Source organism: Calliopsis andreniformis, chromosome 1 (assembly GCF_051401765.1).
Source record: "Calliopsis andreniformis isolate RMS-2024a chromosome 1, iyCalAndr_principal, whole genome shotgun sequence".
Taxonomy (NCBI): domain Eukaryota; kingdom Metazoa; phylum Arthropoda; class Insecta; order Hymenoptera; family Andrenidae; genus Calliopsis; species Calliopsis andreniformis.
This window is the reverse complement of record NC_135062.1, coordinates 5,857,368-5,874,058: the sequence shown is the minus strand read 5'-3', so window position 1 is coordinate 5,874,058 and position 16,691 is coordinate 5,857,368. Positions and strand designations below refer to the sequence as shown.

General features: G+C 33.8%; 1 protein-coding gene across 1 annotated transcript in view; it reads right to left on the bottom strand.

Moving 5' to 3' along the window:
- Positions 1-16,691, bottom strand: part of Pde9 (phosphodiesterase 9) — a 210,063-nt gene that overhangs the window by 78,149 nt on the left and 115,223 nt on the right. The window lies entirely within an intron of this gene.

Here is a 16,691-nt window from a genome sequence, read left to right as displayed (position 1 = left end):
TTTTCTTTTACATTAGCACCTACGAAACACTCTGCCAACTGCGTCCTGCCTTTCCAGCTCTAGACTTTCAGTTTTCTTCTATTTTATGGGTTATTTCTTTGGAGGGTTTTACGTTTTCCAGATAACTTACTAGGCTTATAAGCTTAGCTGTAGACACGTATCTAATTAGATCTAATACGTATCTGATAAATACTTATTGTGGAAAGTAGGCGAGGTTTAATATGAAGAGTATTTTATTATGGCGCACGTGGAATCTTTTTCAATTTTACTTCCTACTTTCAACATAGGCGCATTTTGACTATAAAATTGACTTGAAAATAAAAATGACTCATATACATTTTACGATTATGGAAACAATATTTACAAAATTCGTCTTAAAAAGAACCATGGTAGGATGCATCTATACTATATACACTTGATAGTAATGTAAGAAAAAATGGGAGTTTGTATAATATACGGAGCCCGTTGCTGAAGAGTTAATAAGGTTTTTTAAATTTCATATATTAATTAACAAAATTGGATCTGGATTAGGTCTGAGTTAGGTTCCTTGAGGGGTTAATAAAGTTTTTTAGATGTCATATTTTAATTAACAAAATTGGATTAAAATTCATCTGCACCCATCTGTAAAATTCATTAGCACACTCTGTTTCGTATACACTTGTATGAGATATTTTTGTGGATGTAAGGCAAAAAGACTTATGTTATATTTTCAGAAAATTCGAGTTAAGCCTTCATTAACATCTAGAATACAGAATTTATACTTTTAGAAAGAAGAAAGGACACTAAAAGAATTGTTTCACTTAAAAATCAGGGATCCCGAAGATATAAGCCCAGAAGACAGTACAGAAGTTGAAAACTTCAAAAGCCAATATCTCAAAAACAAAAATATGTGACTTAGGTCGTTTTGCCTTACAATTACAGATTCATCAAATATAAAAAATGTGTTTCTGTAATTTACTCTTTGACTGCTACTGGTTCTTATAGATGTTCAGATGATTCATACAGCCTGCGTCTTGTACGCTTGTAAGCACCAGTGAGTATAAAGAAACGATAGGATTATACAACTTCTGTGCACGTGCTAGGAGCTATCAGACTGACAAAAACTAAGAAAATAACTGCAAGAGATTATGGAGGTCGTAAAAATTGCACCACGAGCACTGTATCATTAAACTTGCGTGCAAACAATTTTAAAAGTAAAATTAATATCGCTATACTGTACTAGATAAAGCTCCTTCAAACCCTTGATTCCCTGAAAATACAATCCTAACCCAGAGCAAAGTGTCGTTTATTGAAACTGAGAGAACTGTTCTAAGCTCAACATTCTACCACATGATCTCCAACAAGTTAGATCAAACGAATCCACGGATTTCCCAAAGGTTAAGACAATCTCCAACTGCATCCAGACGATCTTTTGCGTCTCAGTGATCCCAAAGTCCCTCCTCTCCGCGTCGGTTCTCCTTGTCGACGACTTCCATCGGGATGACTCAGGGAAAAAGGAAACGTGCTAACGAGCTCCGGTCAGCATTAATTGTAACATCCTCCCGACGGTGGCGGACCACTTCCGTCGCGCGATCGCCTCGGCTCTGAAACGAAGGAAGCTGCCAAGACGTCCTCAACACCCACGCATGCCGTCTGAACGCCCTTTTGCTCCGATCCCGCCGGCTGACGTCTTTAACGGTGCCTTTAAAAGTACGTAACACCCGAGGCAGGTTCACGACATAAGAATGAATCTAGCTGGACGAAAATAGACGGCAGTTACCTGAGGGCAAGGCCAGGGGACTTGGTTCCATTTAATGCATCCTATTCTATTTCGACGACTGTTATCCCTGGTTCTATGAAAACGTCGTGTTGCTGAACGGATGTGGACTTTCTAACAGATTGGTTCTGCGTTGCCGCAGAAGAAAGTGCGTATCTTAGTGGCCTATAAACTCAGTTTATGGCGAGTTTGGCAGAGTATCCTCTTTGTAAAAGGCGAAACTTAAGAAACATGAACATTAACCTAATTCCAAGAAAGAAAATACGAATAGTAAAGATGGTAAGGAGTTTATAATAAACAATGTCTTATTTTTTGGCAACAGGGGAAAAGAGGAATGTGGTGTCATCGTACTTTGTTTATACATAATGGTTGAAAGACTCTGGAATATTTCAGTTTGTTAACTAGGTCACTTATATGGGCACAATTAATAAGACAGTTACATTAACTCGTTTTAAGCATTGCAAACAACACAAATGTGATGTTTACTCTTTTCCTGAAACGTGTTCAATGAATTACGAATTCAGTGTGAAAATGCATTCAGATGATGAATGGACACTTGTCCTAGTTAAACGAATAGAATTTTATATCGGCTGGTTTTTATTTACTTAGACATTTATTGCAGCTTTAACATAAACTCAAGAGTTCATCACAGGTTCGTTGACTCTCGAACTTTTCTTGCGTCACTTTATGCCCCTCTCGATTAAAAAGACAACCACTCGAAGGTTTTCAGTCACATTTACATTTGAGCTTACTCTTGACTGATTAAATTGAATGATATTCCTCATCCTGTTTCTCCCCACCCACATCGAAATTACTGTTTGACAATTTCCAAGAACAACAGACACGTTGTCTCCTACTCGCCATAACTTCCTTCCATGATTCAATCACTTTAAGGTGCTCCTACTGTTGCCTTATGTTTCTGAACTCTATTCATGCTCAAGATTCAAAGATAGCTAACAATAAACTCAAAATCAAGATACCCAAAGGAGAACACAGAGAAAGTGAAACATTTTAGATTAATATTTTGACTGTTACATCATATTTACATATGATAAGAAATAACATTCATTTAGACAATTACGAAAACAGCATTCTAAAGTGGATGAAAAAGTTTAGAACTGCGTCACTTCAAACTTCATTTAAAACTGAAATCATTATAGTACTAACAAATACAGTCGAAATATTATAACATATCAAAATATCACACTCAAAGTAGTAGTTAGCTCTTAAGTGACAAACAGATTCGATGTATACATCACTGCGTATATAGGGTGTAATAATAATGCAGCTCAATTACGTAAAGACTTTAAAGACTTTTCTAATTAATTCCTAATTACCTGATACAAATCGTATGAACAGTTCACAAGTTAAAGTAATTATTCCCCTTTTTCAATTTTTCAAAATTATAGTGCCAAAACACATGGTTGATGCTAAACTTCTCACACTTAAAACAAATTATAAATATTTTTGTGTTGGCGAGTTAATCGAATTGGCAAATGAGAGACTCATATTTAAAATTATGTTTCTTTTAGAATTCACATGAAGGTTGAACATAAGGTTGCCTAATACTTGTAGTCAATAATCTTTATTTCCAGTACTTATCATTAACAAAATATTTAAATTCAGATATCTTTGCACCGTGGGCAACTCTCAAAATATTCTAATTTCCTCGCACAAAATACGAACGCGAAACTCGCCTCGAGAGTGCAGTATTTCCGGGTCAAAGTTGAAGACAGACTCGCCGCTCGCCGATTGAAGGGTGTCAATTAAGCGAGTTCATAGGAGCCTCGGTGGCTAAGTGACGACTCAATCTTCGCGGGACATCGAGCACAGCCGGGTGAACAGACTGCAACCTGACAACGCGCTAATGCAATTGCACCGACGCTGTCGATCAGATGCAAACGCGGCAGAGCCCGGCAGATCCGTAGATCCGACGAATTTCCAGACGGATCGCGTCATGTCGGCGAGGCTTTAAGTGCATTACGCCGTTTACGAGGCAGTAGCACTCTCATTCCGGATACAGGTATCGTAGACATTAAATTCAACGCACGACAGCCCACGCCGCATGCGGGCATGGGACAACTAGTACAAACGTCTCCTCTGTCCCCCTTCCCCGCCACGTTCGCGGATTCACGTTTTACAGTCGCGTTTTATTGTACGCACGCCAATGAAATTGAGACGAGCAATAGCCGCCTGATAAATTTTATCGAGGAACGTATCAACGATCCAGATACCTTACCCGTGCGAAAGTCCTGCTTCCCATTCTCCTGGCAGCCGTCCTTTGACGGCAATTGCTCGTTAAACGCGAACGATTCCGCTCGAAATCCTTGTTTAGAGACTGGGTCGCGTTTGAAGACGAGAATGTGATACGAAGTTCGACTATCTTGCTGTATGTATGGCGATCAGGGAGACCGTTTTTTGATTGGTAGCGAATGTAAAGCGTGGAAGATGATTATAAGAGACTTTAAGAATGTTATCTGTTGATGTTCGGTTGTTTGTGGAAATTATTGGGAATTATGAAATACTACTAGCTTCCTTATGTTAGAAGACTTGTTCGTTTTCTATTTTTACATGGAAATTGAAATACGAGTATTTCTAGAACTGTTAATGAAGTTTAATTCTGGACTCTTAGAATACAATGCTTCAACCTCTCGTGTTTAAGTTCATTTCTGTTCATTTCCTTACAGTGTTTTGCTAAGTACCTAGAATTTGAGTTCAGCTTCTGATTATTTTGAACATTGTGGATAAATAAAGAAAGAAATGAAAAGAGCTAAGAGGATTGCTTTTCATTATTGTAACTACTTCCTTGATTATTAAAATTGCATGTATCATCTATTAAACTAGAGTTTTCGTGACAGATTATACCCTACTGTGGAATTTTAAAGAGAAGAGACTGAAGCGAAATCATTCGTGAATATTAAATTTATGCATGTTTTAATGTATTAACTGCAGAATTTTATTTGATATAATGTGGGTTCTATGAATCTCTGTAGAACAAAGTAGGAACAGGAGAATTAGCAAGGCGGGAAGTGGCAGTGTCTCACATAAGAAATTCTCCAATCCAGAGATTCAAAAATTTATGAAACTTTGGTTGTATGTAAAGCATGAGTAAGTATACAATAAGCAATTGTCTTCTGTTATCTTGCTTAAAATTGACTCCTAAAGATTTGACCATTTTTAGATTTTATTTTATAGTTACCAATTTAAGATAAAAGAAACGTTTTGAGTCGAAGGTTACTTCTTTTAATTAGATATCTTCAATTGCATATTCCCAAAATTTCTGAATTTTTTTATTTTCTCGGTTGGGGAATTTCCTTTGTTGCTGCCAACTTATTATTGTTCAGAAGACATAAGTTTGAATGTCAGTGATGTTTCTATCCTTTTTTCATCCAATTACAAAAAATAAATTAGCCAAAATTTAAACATAATTGCAAATGATCATAAAGAACACACTGAAGATTAAAGAATACATTAATTTTAGTAATATCTATCTCAATTTTTACTAAAGAATCAGATAATATTGCCTGATCAATTTTAAAGTACATAAACGTTTCAATTTCTACTCGTACCCTAATTTCCACTCACTTTTATTTTTATGAATTATTATAAATATTACGTTTACAAATTAATTGTAAACATGTTATTAAACTATTTATACACGAGATTTGGCCGAATACATTTAAACAGAATACAGAAAACAATTTTAAAACCAAAAACTTACATATATTTACAAACAGTTTTAGATAAATAAGTAGAAATTGGAACATTTACCCTACATTATGTACTTATGTTTAAATATTTATTACTTCACTCTTTTATCTTTTTTTGTCGATTCCATAACTCCATGCTAACTTCACTTTGCAAAAAGTGTAGTTCTGCTACAGTTACGCAGTTGGCTTTTTTAAATTATCTGTATTTAATTAAAAAATCCAACAGAAAGTTTTTTGGACAGTTACATCGATTTAATTATCATCGGTGTAAATGTCGTTACAAACAACCAGACTCGGCACAGCAAGAATATTCGTTGCCACGGAAATACCAATTACAGGACGACAAGAATATCGTGGCAGACGAAGTCTCTGTAACGAGATTTTCTCGAGCAGACCCCGGAGGCGTCTTCAAGTCGACATCGATAGTTATACTTTAATCAAAATCGTGACGAAATTTCCTTTGATCCTCTTTTCGACCATCATCCTTAACTCCTCTGCGAACAATATAATAATCACAATAAAGACTATTGTTTACTTGATTCTTAAGGACTGTTCCCCCGAGCGATGATTAGCTATGATCTCGACAAATTTTATCAAATTACAGTACAAGCTACATTGTTATTTTTTTTAAGTATTCGTAGTAGGATCTATCTCTTCTATTTTACTTTAGATTCTTAGTATTGAATTTTAAGTGACTTTTAATATTGAATACAAAACAGCTGAAACTTGTAGCATATTGAAATACGTCTAAATAATTAGCGATGAGAAAAATAATAAGAAAATATTTTTAATATTCTGCTACACTAATACCTAAAATAATCTTCTCAAATAATTGTAAAAAGCTGTGATATATTACAATATTTTATAGAATTTCTGGAAGAGCTGGATTAATTCTTTTAAATAACATTTCAAATTTCAACACATATTTTTTCATAGTCTGTAAATATAGGTATAATAAAATTAGAATAAGAATAATATTTATATTCTCTGAAACACAATATACTATGTCAACTCAACGTAGAACCACTCTTATGTACTAACAAACATTCACTATGAAAATGTTCATTCCAGAGAAATAAATAATAATAATCCAGAGATGTACACAGAAAAACAAACTTTTATTTTTTCAAAGAGATTGTTTTCTTCCCTCAACAACGAAGTGATAAAAAAATTACAAGAACAGTTGCTGTTTGATATTGACCGACACTTACATCAAGGAGAGAAGTGAGAAACAAGCGAGACGGATTCAGCCTCTTGGCACCTGCGAAGGAACTGATTTCGAGGCGCTAAGAGAACCGCGTAAACAAGCCAAGCTTCTTTCCCTTCGATGCTTTCTTCTGTTGTTTGTCGCAGTTCCTACCAGTTACTCGAGCTCGAGATAATTAAACTACTGTCGTGTAGAAAATCAAGACTGGAATTTTACTTGTTTCTTATTTGAAATGAATAAAATTCAAGTAAAGTGTAAATTGCTTTACATTTATTAAAGATTTATGCAATGAGGTTGGTAAGGAAATTACAGTAGTCTTTGAATTCTACTGGTTGTGACAATTATAAATGTATCTGTACATAAAAGATATAAGTACGCATAGTCACATAGAATGATTAAAAAGAGGAGTTTGAAATTGTAATTGGTACTTTCAGCATTTAAATAGTATTAACAAGCAATAACTAAGAACAAAACTGATTGATTCAGGCTTGAACAGAGTATAATTATAATGGCAGAGCAATTTATTCTATCACACTTTTGTATCACGTACATGTAAGCTGCTTATAGACGGGAGATATTAATCTCTCAACAGTAAGTAATGTTTAATTAATGAACACTATTACTGACCATTAATTATCCACGCTAATGAATGCTTAAATCTTTTAAGAAAACTCAATCTATTACTTTCTTTCGCAAAGTTAATCAATCAAAATCGTAAGTAGGTATATTTGTTCCTAAATATAAATAATCATTAAATAAGATAGCATATTTTCAATGGTATATAAATTACACCAAACTTACCTAGGATTATTGATATTTATTTGTAATAAAAATAGAAATTAAAATTTTTTTGCCTCAGTTGAAAATAAATAATCAAATCAGAATACATATTTTTATAAAATAGAATTCTTATAAATTATTAACAAAAATAGGAAATGCTACAGCCACTGCAACATTTATAAATAACACAAGGTTTAAAAAAAAACAAATAATACAAAATTGAATCACTTCTGAAGAAAAAACACTTCAAACCATCTGCTTTGTCCATTTCAATAACTTTGAATTTTACTAGAAAGTACACCAACCAAGATGGATGTGCATTGTGGTCAAAACCCATGATATCTTATTGAATTCGGTGATATGGTTTTTATTATTCAGGCTATATAACCCCCTACAGAATTATAAGCAACATGCACTAATTAGTATATGTATAATACAGTAGTATATAGAGTATAGTACAAACAATACAATACAATAGAGTACATAACAATACATAAATTGAGAGCAAAGAAGCAAAAGTAGCGAAACGTTAAGGCTAAATATTATAATATAATTAATACTATAACTAAATCGTGTAATATACACGTAATGTGTATGTAGATTATATAGTTAAAGGAGTAGGTTATTTTTCTTTAAGTACCCAACAATCATACGTAGAGATGTAACAAGCGGTTTAAACAGGAATGCGTATATCGAGTAGGGTGGAAGAAACTCCTTTTGCAAAGCTTATAAATCATAAGAAATCTACCACTGTCGTAAAGCGGACATTGCCAAATTACGTGGTTAAGGTCTTGCTCACCATAACCACACTGACATGTGTCTGAAATGAGGTAAAGCACATAAACAAAACTGTTTTATCCCAACTGAGAACATGTGTTCAAAATTCAGAATAATCGTTGCCTGTGGCCGTACAATTAAAATCTGCTGTTACACATATAATAATAATATTCCAGTGACAAAGCACGAAAATGTCGCTCGTGGCTCTGGCCGTTTCATACTGATTACATTCGTAGCGTACCTTCGGCTGTCTATTATATTGATGTGGTCTTGTCATTCCCGTATTCGAATTTCCTCAATTCGCGATGTGGAACGTTCGATCGAGACTGATTGCGGTTCGCGTGGTTAATCTTAAATCAGTTCGGTGCTATTTATGGACGCTCCTGCGAAATTTGCAATGAGAAACAAACAGACTTATATTTAAAGTAAAGGATCATATTTACGTAAAGACTAACGTAAATGTTCCCTTTTTATTATTATATTCTTTTAAATATAAGTTACTACTAGTGAAAAATATAATACTAAACAAATTGATGCAAAATTCTTGATTTTATAAGCTTTTTTATTAAATATTATGAAAAATATAAAGTAACATTTACATAGCTATAAGATTAGACACTGTCACATGCATGTCTGTACTTTTATATGGAAATTTGATCATAATAATAAAATCCATAGATCGAGTGCACATTAGAAAGCGAAAATCAATCGATATTAATTCAATTTGTAACGTTAATTCTGTGACGGTCTTTGTGGAGACCGCAACTAGTCTGTTGACATGATTCAAGAAATGGGATATCTGCGATATCCTAGCAAATTGGCGGTTTCCTGGGGAATAATAATGTAGTTTACTAATTAACTGTAGAACAATGCTTAGTCTGATTACGTTACAATGCATGACCGTTTACATAATTCCAATTATCCAAATTATCCTATCTTTGTTGAGGTGTTGGTTAGCCGAGGTGAGAATTTTCAATCATTTGTAGATTATCTTTTTTTAATTGGCACGTTCAAAAACTGGCCTTTAAGTATGTTCCATTTCCACATCTTCTCGAGCAGATGAAAAATCCGTGTTCAGAATTCGTGTACGTGAGACCATTGATAACTAAAGCCCAACGCATAGTACTTTCAAACTTTACCTAACCATTTCTCACTCAATAATTGAACAAAACCTTGATAAATTAGGAATCAAAAGAGAGTCAGCACTTTCATTTCTAAGAGTCGGTATATCAGAAGGAGAATTCTCTCATATTTTTAGTTTTCCACGACAATTATACGTTTACCCAGATGATGTCTGTAAAATATCTGAATCAATCAAAATTGAGCACAACCATACTACCTATTGGCTTTATCTGTCCACGCATATCTTTAAATGCTTTAATTGTAAAGAAGAAGTCCACGTGGTTATGGTTTGTCCACAAAATTTGAATCAACTCACCGATCAATACAGTCATTCGGCTAACGTGGATAAAGAACAACAGACTTCAAGCATAAATGAGAAATGTAAACAGTCAAAGAAAAAGGTAAATGTGCCTTCAACCAGAGAGAAAAACCTTGATGACATGCTACTACCTATCAAACAATTACTCGCCTCTACAGATAAATTATTAAACTATCCTCAGTTTAAGAGTTTTATAAAAAAAGCTTCCAGATCCCCTAATGTAAAAGAAATAGCTAGAGAATACATAGGTGACATTGATTCATTGATTACACTTAGCGAAGACTTATACAAACACTTAACTGATAGTGGTATGAAAAATCGACTAACGAGAATCGTTAAAAATTATATAAATGTACAATAAGTGAAACACAAGGTAGCTCAATAAATTCATCCGAATATCTCGATACACCCCCAGGCTCGGATGATGAATTCGCTATCGACCAATCAATTTAACAACAGCACCAATCGACTCCTCTTTATATACAACAATTTAAAATGGCCAATAAAATCCTCCAATGGAATGTAAACAGCCTCGAAACACGGTTCGAATTCCTTATGAAACTGCTCCAAGACCATCGTCCAAATATATTATGTTCATAAGAAACTAATTTTCGAGATAATAAAATCCCCAACATCAAAAACTTTAATATAGCATGGTAAAATAGAACAGACGCTCAAATTGCAACATAAACCTTGAGGCAGTTGCAATTTTAGCTACCTTAGATGAAAGAGAAACATCTATATGCAATGTCCACATTTCGAATAACTACCACTTCCAAGAGCACGAATTAAATGACTTAATCCTCCAATTCCCTAAACCGTTAGTGCTGTTAGGCAACTTCAATAGCCACAATCCATTATAGGGATCAGCACATTCAGATGCCAGAGGAAAACTAATAGAAAAGATATCATTGAATTGTGATACTGTTCTGTTGAATAAATTCCAACCCACCCATTTTAATATGTCAAGCGGTATCTATAGCTTTATCGATCTGGTATTTTGCAGTTCCTCACTTTTCGGCACTATTGAATTGTCCACGTCTACCGATCTCTATAATAGCGATCGTTTTCCTATTTTCATGAAGCTTTTAAAAGAAACTACACCGAAGTTATCACTATCCTCAGATGAAAATTTACAAAGGCAAACTGGGCTACGTATCGCAATATAATAACATAAAAAATCACTGTATTGGAAATTCTTAATAAAAACAATTGCAAATAAATAAATGAAACTTTAGAAGAATTTGAAAAATTAATTTTACATGCAGCTACCAATTCCATACCAATAGCTAGAAATATCAAAGGTAAAAATTTACCAATCAGATTAATAACAGGGGCCATTTGTACCAGTTCTATCCTATAGTAGAACGCGCGCCATATTAGGTGAAGCTAATATTCCACCATTAGAGATCAGAAGGGAACAACTGATCCTATTGTGTGCCATTTCCAAACTGTCCTTACCTTTGAGTCCTAATTTTGATTTAATCAATACTAGATGCTAGATTGCTGAAAGACACTGAACTTTATCACTTAATTTAAGTACACAGCCTATAAATTTTTCACCAAAGTGGTCACTAATGGTCTTGACAGGTAGGTGTGACCTTAAACACTAAATAATAATAATATAAAAAAGTACGTATATAAATCCTGTTGTCAAGACCTAAATTCCAACTGGTCAAGAATTTATCTCTCATCCTATTACAACTACAGTCATATCCATCCCTAGTGGAAGGATTTATATTAATTCTTGTACGATTTTTCTAATTAAACATGACTTTCAAAGCAAAATTTTTCAACAGCAAATTTTCCACAAAAGCATACCGACATTCAAACAAGTCGACTTACTTTTTCACCTAGGCTTCGCATGTCCCGCGAATTTCATCCGCGATCCTGTGTACACACAGTATACGTGACATGGTGCACACCAAGCTGCGTGTCAACCAGTTTATTACGCGAATCTTATGCATTATTCAAACGTTTGACGTTCGCGTATCGCACAGGATGGCTTCTGCCTGTTCTCCCTGCTTTTTGTTTCATCCGTGGCGCACCTTGTACCGTCGCTATATCTTCGGTATCGATCCGTTATCCTCAGCATCAGGGAATCATTTTACAAGCGTGCCTGGCTACCGACCAGTGCCGCTAGCAATTACCGGCCATATTTCACGCCCACGTACTTCCAGCGACAAATTCTGCGTGCTCCACTAATCATAATGCTCAACCGCTTGCCGCGTATTGAACCGCGTACATACTCCGAAGCATCATGCTGCCAACAGCTAAAGAGCTTGCCCTATTCACTTCTGATCAAAGGTTGCAAACGTACATGATATCGATTCTGGTTCTAGAGACAGCTTCGAAGAGCCAAAATCATGCCATAACTATCACGAATGAAAAGGGTTTTTGGCCGTTATCGATTTCTGTTGTGGTTCTACAATTATTATGTCAGTTCTGTATCGGTTTGGCATCGGATCTGTAGAGATTTAAAATGTTACAGAATCGATCGTTTCAGTACAGATACAGAACCGATGTAGAATGTTTCAGAATGTTAAAACAAAACAACATACGGTATTTTAATCCTCCAATACCCATAGATACAGTACCCATACCACAATTCAATCGATTTCAAACAAGAAACATACGATGTAAAATTTCTAAAACATTATTATTGTATATTATAACACAACACTTACTGCAGTTGTATTATCTCTTTGGTAGTACGAAATGGTGAGACAATACACAATTAAGAAAGAAACTAAGCATAACTCAGACTCAGAGTAGTCAAAATTGTCCGCACACAAAGAAAAATCAAAATTGAATATTGAAAATGAACTATTAATTCCTAGTAAGTAGTTATTTTTGGAACGCTTAGAAACCAATAAAAGGACTTCAACTTCGTTTTAACAATATGAATTAACAGTTGTGATGTACTTCAAATAGGGTTTCAAATTTTTAATACTTATTTTCCAAGAATATTTTATTACCTTTAGTCAGTATTATACCATAGACCTCTGCTGTGATTATACCCTTTCAAAGTCCTTATCCTGATCTTCAACACTATGGATGACAAGGAATGAATATTCCTCCAAGATGATATATCAGAGAAATCCTATCATAAAATGCCAATCGATATACGCTACTTCGATAAGCTAAATTATATTTCCGCAGAATTCGTTGGCTTTTGCGGAAACGGCACCCTGGAGATACGGATAAAATTTCTTTCCATGATAGTAAAGAACGTGACGGGAATAATGATCGAGAAAAGTATGGTACTAAAAAAAAACTAAATTAAAGGAAAATTAACACTAGAGATACAATTTAAAATACAAAAAGTATGTTTAAGAAAATGCAGTGTAGCTGACTATTATAGTTTATCTCTGAAAAGTATTATGCTTATTTTAAACGGACACTGATAAAACTAAAACTAAATAGGAAACAACATTACTGTTTTGAATTATATCATTTTTCATAAATATATTATTTTGAGTCCTCATTAAAAGTAGACACACTATTTGTTTGTAATTCTTATACTAAAACTTCTAAATATGGTGTATAAATTCATTTTTTCACTTATATATAAGTATGTTCTCTTCACACTTTATTACATTATTTATAAGCTTAGAAAATACTTTTATTTACGTAATTATAAGTAACTTTTATTCTCGTCACTATAAATGACATTCATAAAAATTCTTGTTAGAAATTACTAACAAAGGCTCATCAAGAAACGTATAAGAAAGTTAGTTAAATACTTCTTCATTTAAAACCCTATTCTGAAACATTTTCAGTTGAACAATACTCTTGAATTACAGCTTTCATTTTGAAAACTTTTCACTGGCTTTTCAAAGAAGAAGTTCTAAAAGATCGTTCTATAATTTGATAACAATGAAAAACGGCTAAGAAAACCAGTATCATTGAAGGATGTCCGAAATACATTTCAGGCAAGAGGATCATACGTTTGATCTCATTTGCATATGCCGCTAGCATTTTGTGCTTGAACAGTGAAGTGGAGAATTCGAGCCACTCTTGGATTTTCTTTGAATCTGTGCAATATGGAAAACTGATAATCGTGGAAAAAGTACGATGAGGGATGCGAATTGTTTTATTAAAATATCTTTGCAACTTCTATGCTTTAATATGTATATATGAAGGTGTAACACATAACCTGCTAGAAGTGAAGTGAACAGTGAGGAATATTACATTAAAAGCACTTACTTGCAGAAGAGATTCGTTAAAATAGGATGAAATTATCCTTTTTTCACTGAATCATCAAAAAGATCATGGGATCAAGTTAGTACCCAGATTGGGTCACTTTACTTTCAGCTTGAAATAATTTAAATGAGCTTAAGGGTGCTGTAATATCAATGTATTAAAGAACAGTTCTAATAATACTTTCATTTCAAAATATTTTTCAAGTTGTATCTTTTAGGATACAATTTTTCGAAAACATCAAATTACAGATGATTATATTTCATCTAACGTTAACGCTGTTAATGCTGTTACAGGTCTTTTAAGAATCTTCTTCAACAATATATATTACCGCTATAAATTAATACTACAAACATTAAGGTCCTAATATAATATGAAATAATGAATTTTTTCCAAAATTAAAAACATTTTCAAGAGAAATAACAATGCGATTACACAAAGAAATAATTTACACAAAAAAGATTACACAAGAGACATAATAACATAAAAGATTCTAAATATAGTAAATGCTGTACATATAACTGTTTCAAAACTTGCTTTTTATTAAATTCAAGAAAATAAATTTCTTCCCTTTCAAATTTCAATCTAAACCTAATAACAAAGGATTCATTAAAAGCCATCGTTGCATTATTGAAGAGGCTTCTTAAAATTCGTTTGAATAAAACGCTGTCTTTTTCATTTGAAATGCTAGATCGGCTTGCTTCAAGAATCGAATATAAAATCGCTCGACATCTTCTACCCCAGGAAATGAACCGCCTAAAATCCAACGCGGTAAAAGATAGTTTTACGACAGAAGAAGGGAGAGAAGAGCCCTGCTTTAATCTGCTTCAATCTTTTCGCTTTTCGTCTGAAAGATGTCGTGATTTCTATCGACCCTCCTTTTCGAAGATTCTACGGTCGTCTGTGTAATTTAGATGAGATCTGATAACAGAAAGGGCAGATAAAGGACTTTGTCATCTTCTTGATTTGAGAATATTACACACAAATGTTGGAATTATTTCATTAATGTAATTCATTAGTGAACTTCATTTGTGTTGGAATTCTTGGATCGAGAAAAAATATTTAATCCTTGAATTCTTACTTTCATCTGTCATAATAATTTCCTGAAATTACAACGAATTTTACAGGAAACATGAACCTTCTCTGTTTTGCAATCCCAAACGATTAATATTCCAATGCTTGATAATTAAATCTGTTAGTAATTCTGCCTAAAAACTTACAAGTTTTAATTAAATATCATTATTAAACACCATAAGGTTTCCCTCACAATATTTATTATTTGTATATACCTACAACGGCGAATACTGAAATATTAACACTAAAGTAAACAAGAATCGATTCCCTTAAATTGCGTTAGACTCTGCCAAATATGAATAACTATCCAAATATAAATTAACTAATTGTTTAATTTCTCATTGAATTAATTTATATCACAAAAGGGGAAAGGCAACACGGTACGTAAGCATCCATATTGAACAGTTACTGAAACCAAATTTTAATTAACAGATAAACAAATTGTCATAGCGCAATAGATCTAACCTCATAGCGTAAATGGAGAAAACTAAATTGAAATGGATTCTCGATCTTTTCCAATTGCAACATCGCCGAAGATATCAATTTCAGGAATATCGGACACTCGTACCAAAAAACTCGAGAAAGTCACTATTCATCTGGAGACTAACTGAAGAAGGAAGATTGTTCGCTTCGTGGAACATAGAAGGACACGTATCCGGAATTTTCCAATAAGATCTAAGAGAAGGAAAATGGATCACCCACGGCTCGACCCTCTGCTTCAGGCTCCCTTCAACCTTCCCTAGGGTTCAGCTGGCAAATTGCAATCCTTCTTGCCCGAACATGGAAGATTAACCATCTATTTTGCAGGTGATTTCACGGCAAGAAAGTTTCGGCGTGCGGTAAAACGTCAAAGCTTCGTGGTCACGGGTCAAATCGATAAGTAGATGACGTACAGACCCGCAAGTAGTTCAGCTTAACCTAAAGGCGCCAACTACTGCTTCTCCTTATCATATTGTATAACTCTCTATTCTTTAAATATTTATTTAGCTGGCTGTTCACGAGTAAATTCCTTTCATTAACAGAGTTAATATTAATGAACTAAGATGACTGTGCAAGATGAAACTACAATGCACAATATGAAAAGGAAGAACATAGAAATCTGTCTTCGTGAATGTTGACATTTGGTTCGTAAAAAAAGGTAGAAACCCATTATAAGGGATCAGAGGAAAGAATTAAATTTACAATTAGATTTAAGCCTGAACCTGGAGTCTGTACTATAGGGTAGTGCTATCCATCTACTTTCCTTGCGAGTAAAATGGATTTCCTGCGCTCTATTTTCTTTACGACGTACATCCAAAGCAGATAATGGTATGTTGTAAATGTATATGTGTGCGCCTTACACAGACAAAATATAGACTACCTGGAGGCTGGAAACGCAGTATAAGGATCTTGGACGGCAGTGTTATGTTACAATTGGATATTAGAATACGTACGGCATGTATTAAAATGAATACTGAATGATTAATTTAGGTGAATCTATGAAACATATAAAAGCAATAATTATAGAAAACGACAATCTATTTATTATTTAGATATTAAAGATAAATATTAAAGAAAGTACTATGTTTATTCTAGAATTAGAAAAGTATGTAAAGTAAAGGCAAAATGATTGGAGTTGTAAAGCTAATAGGGTTCTATTGTTAAGTTAAATAGCTGAACCTGAGAATGTTATAAAAAGTAATTGAAACTGACTCCTATTATTTCTGTTTGTACATATGTACAATACTGAAACTCTAGAGCCTT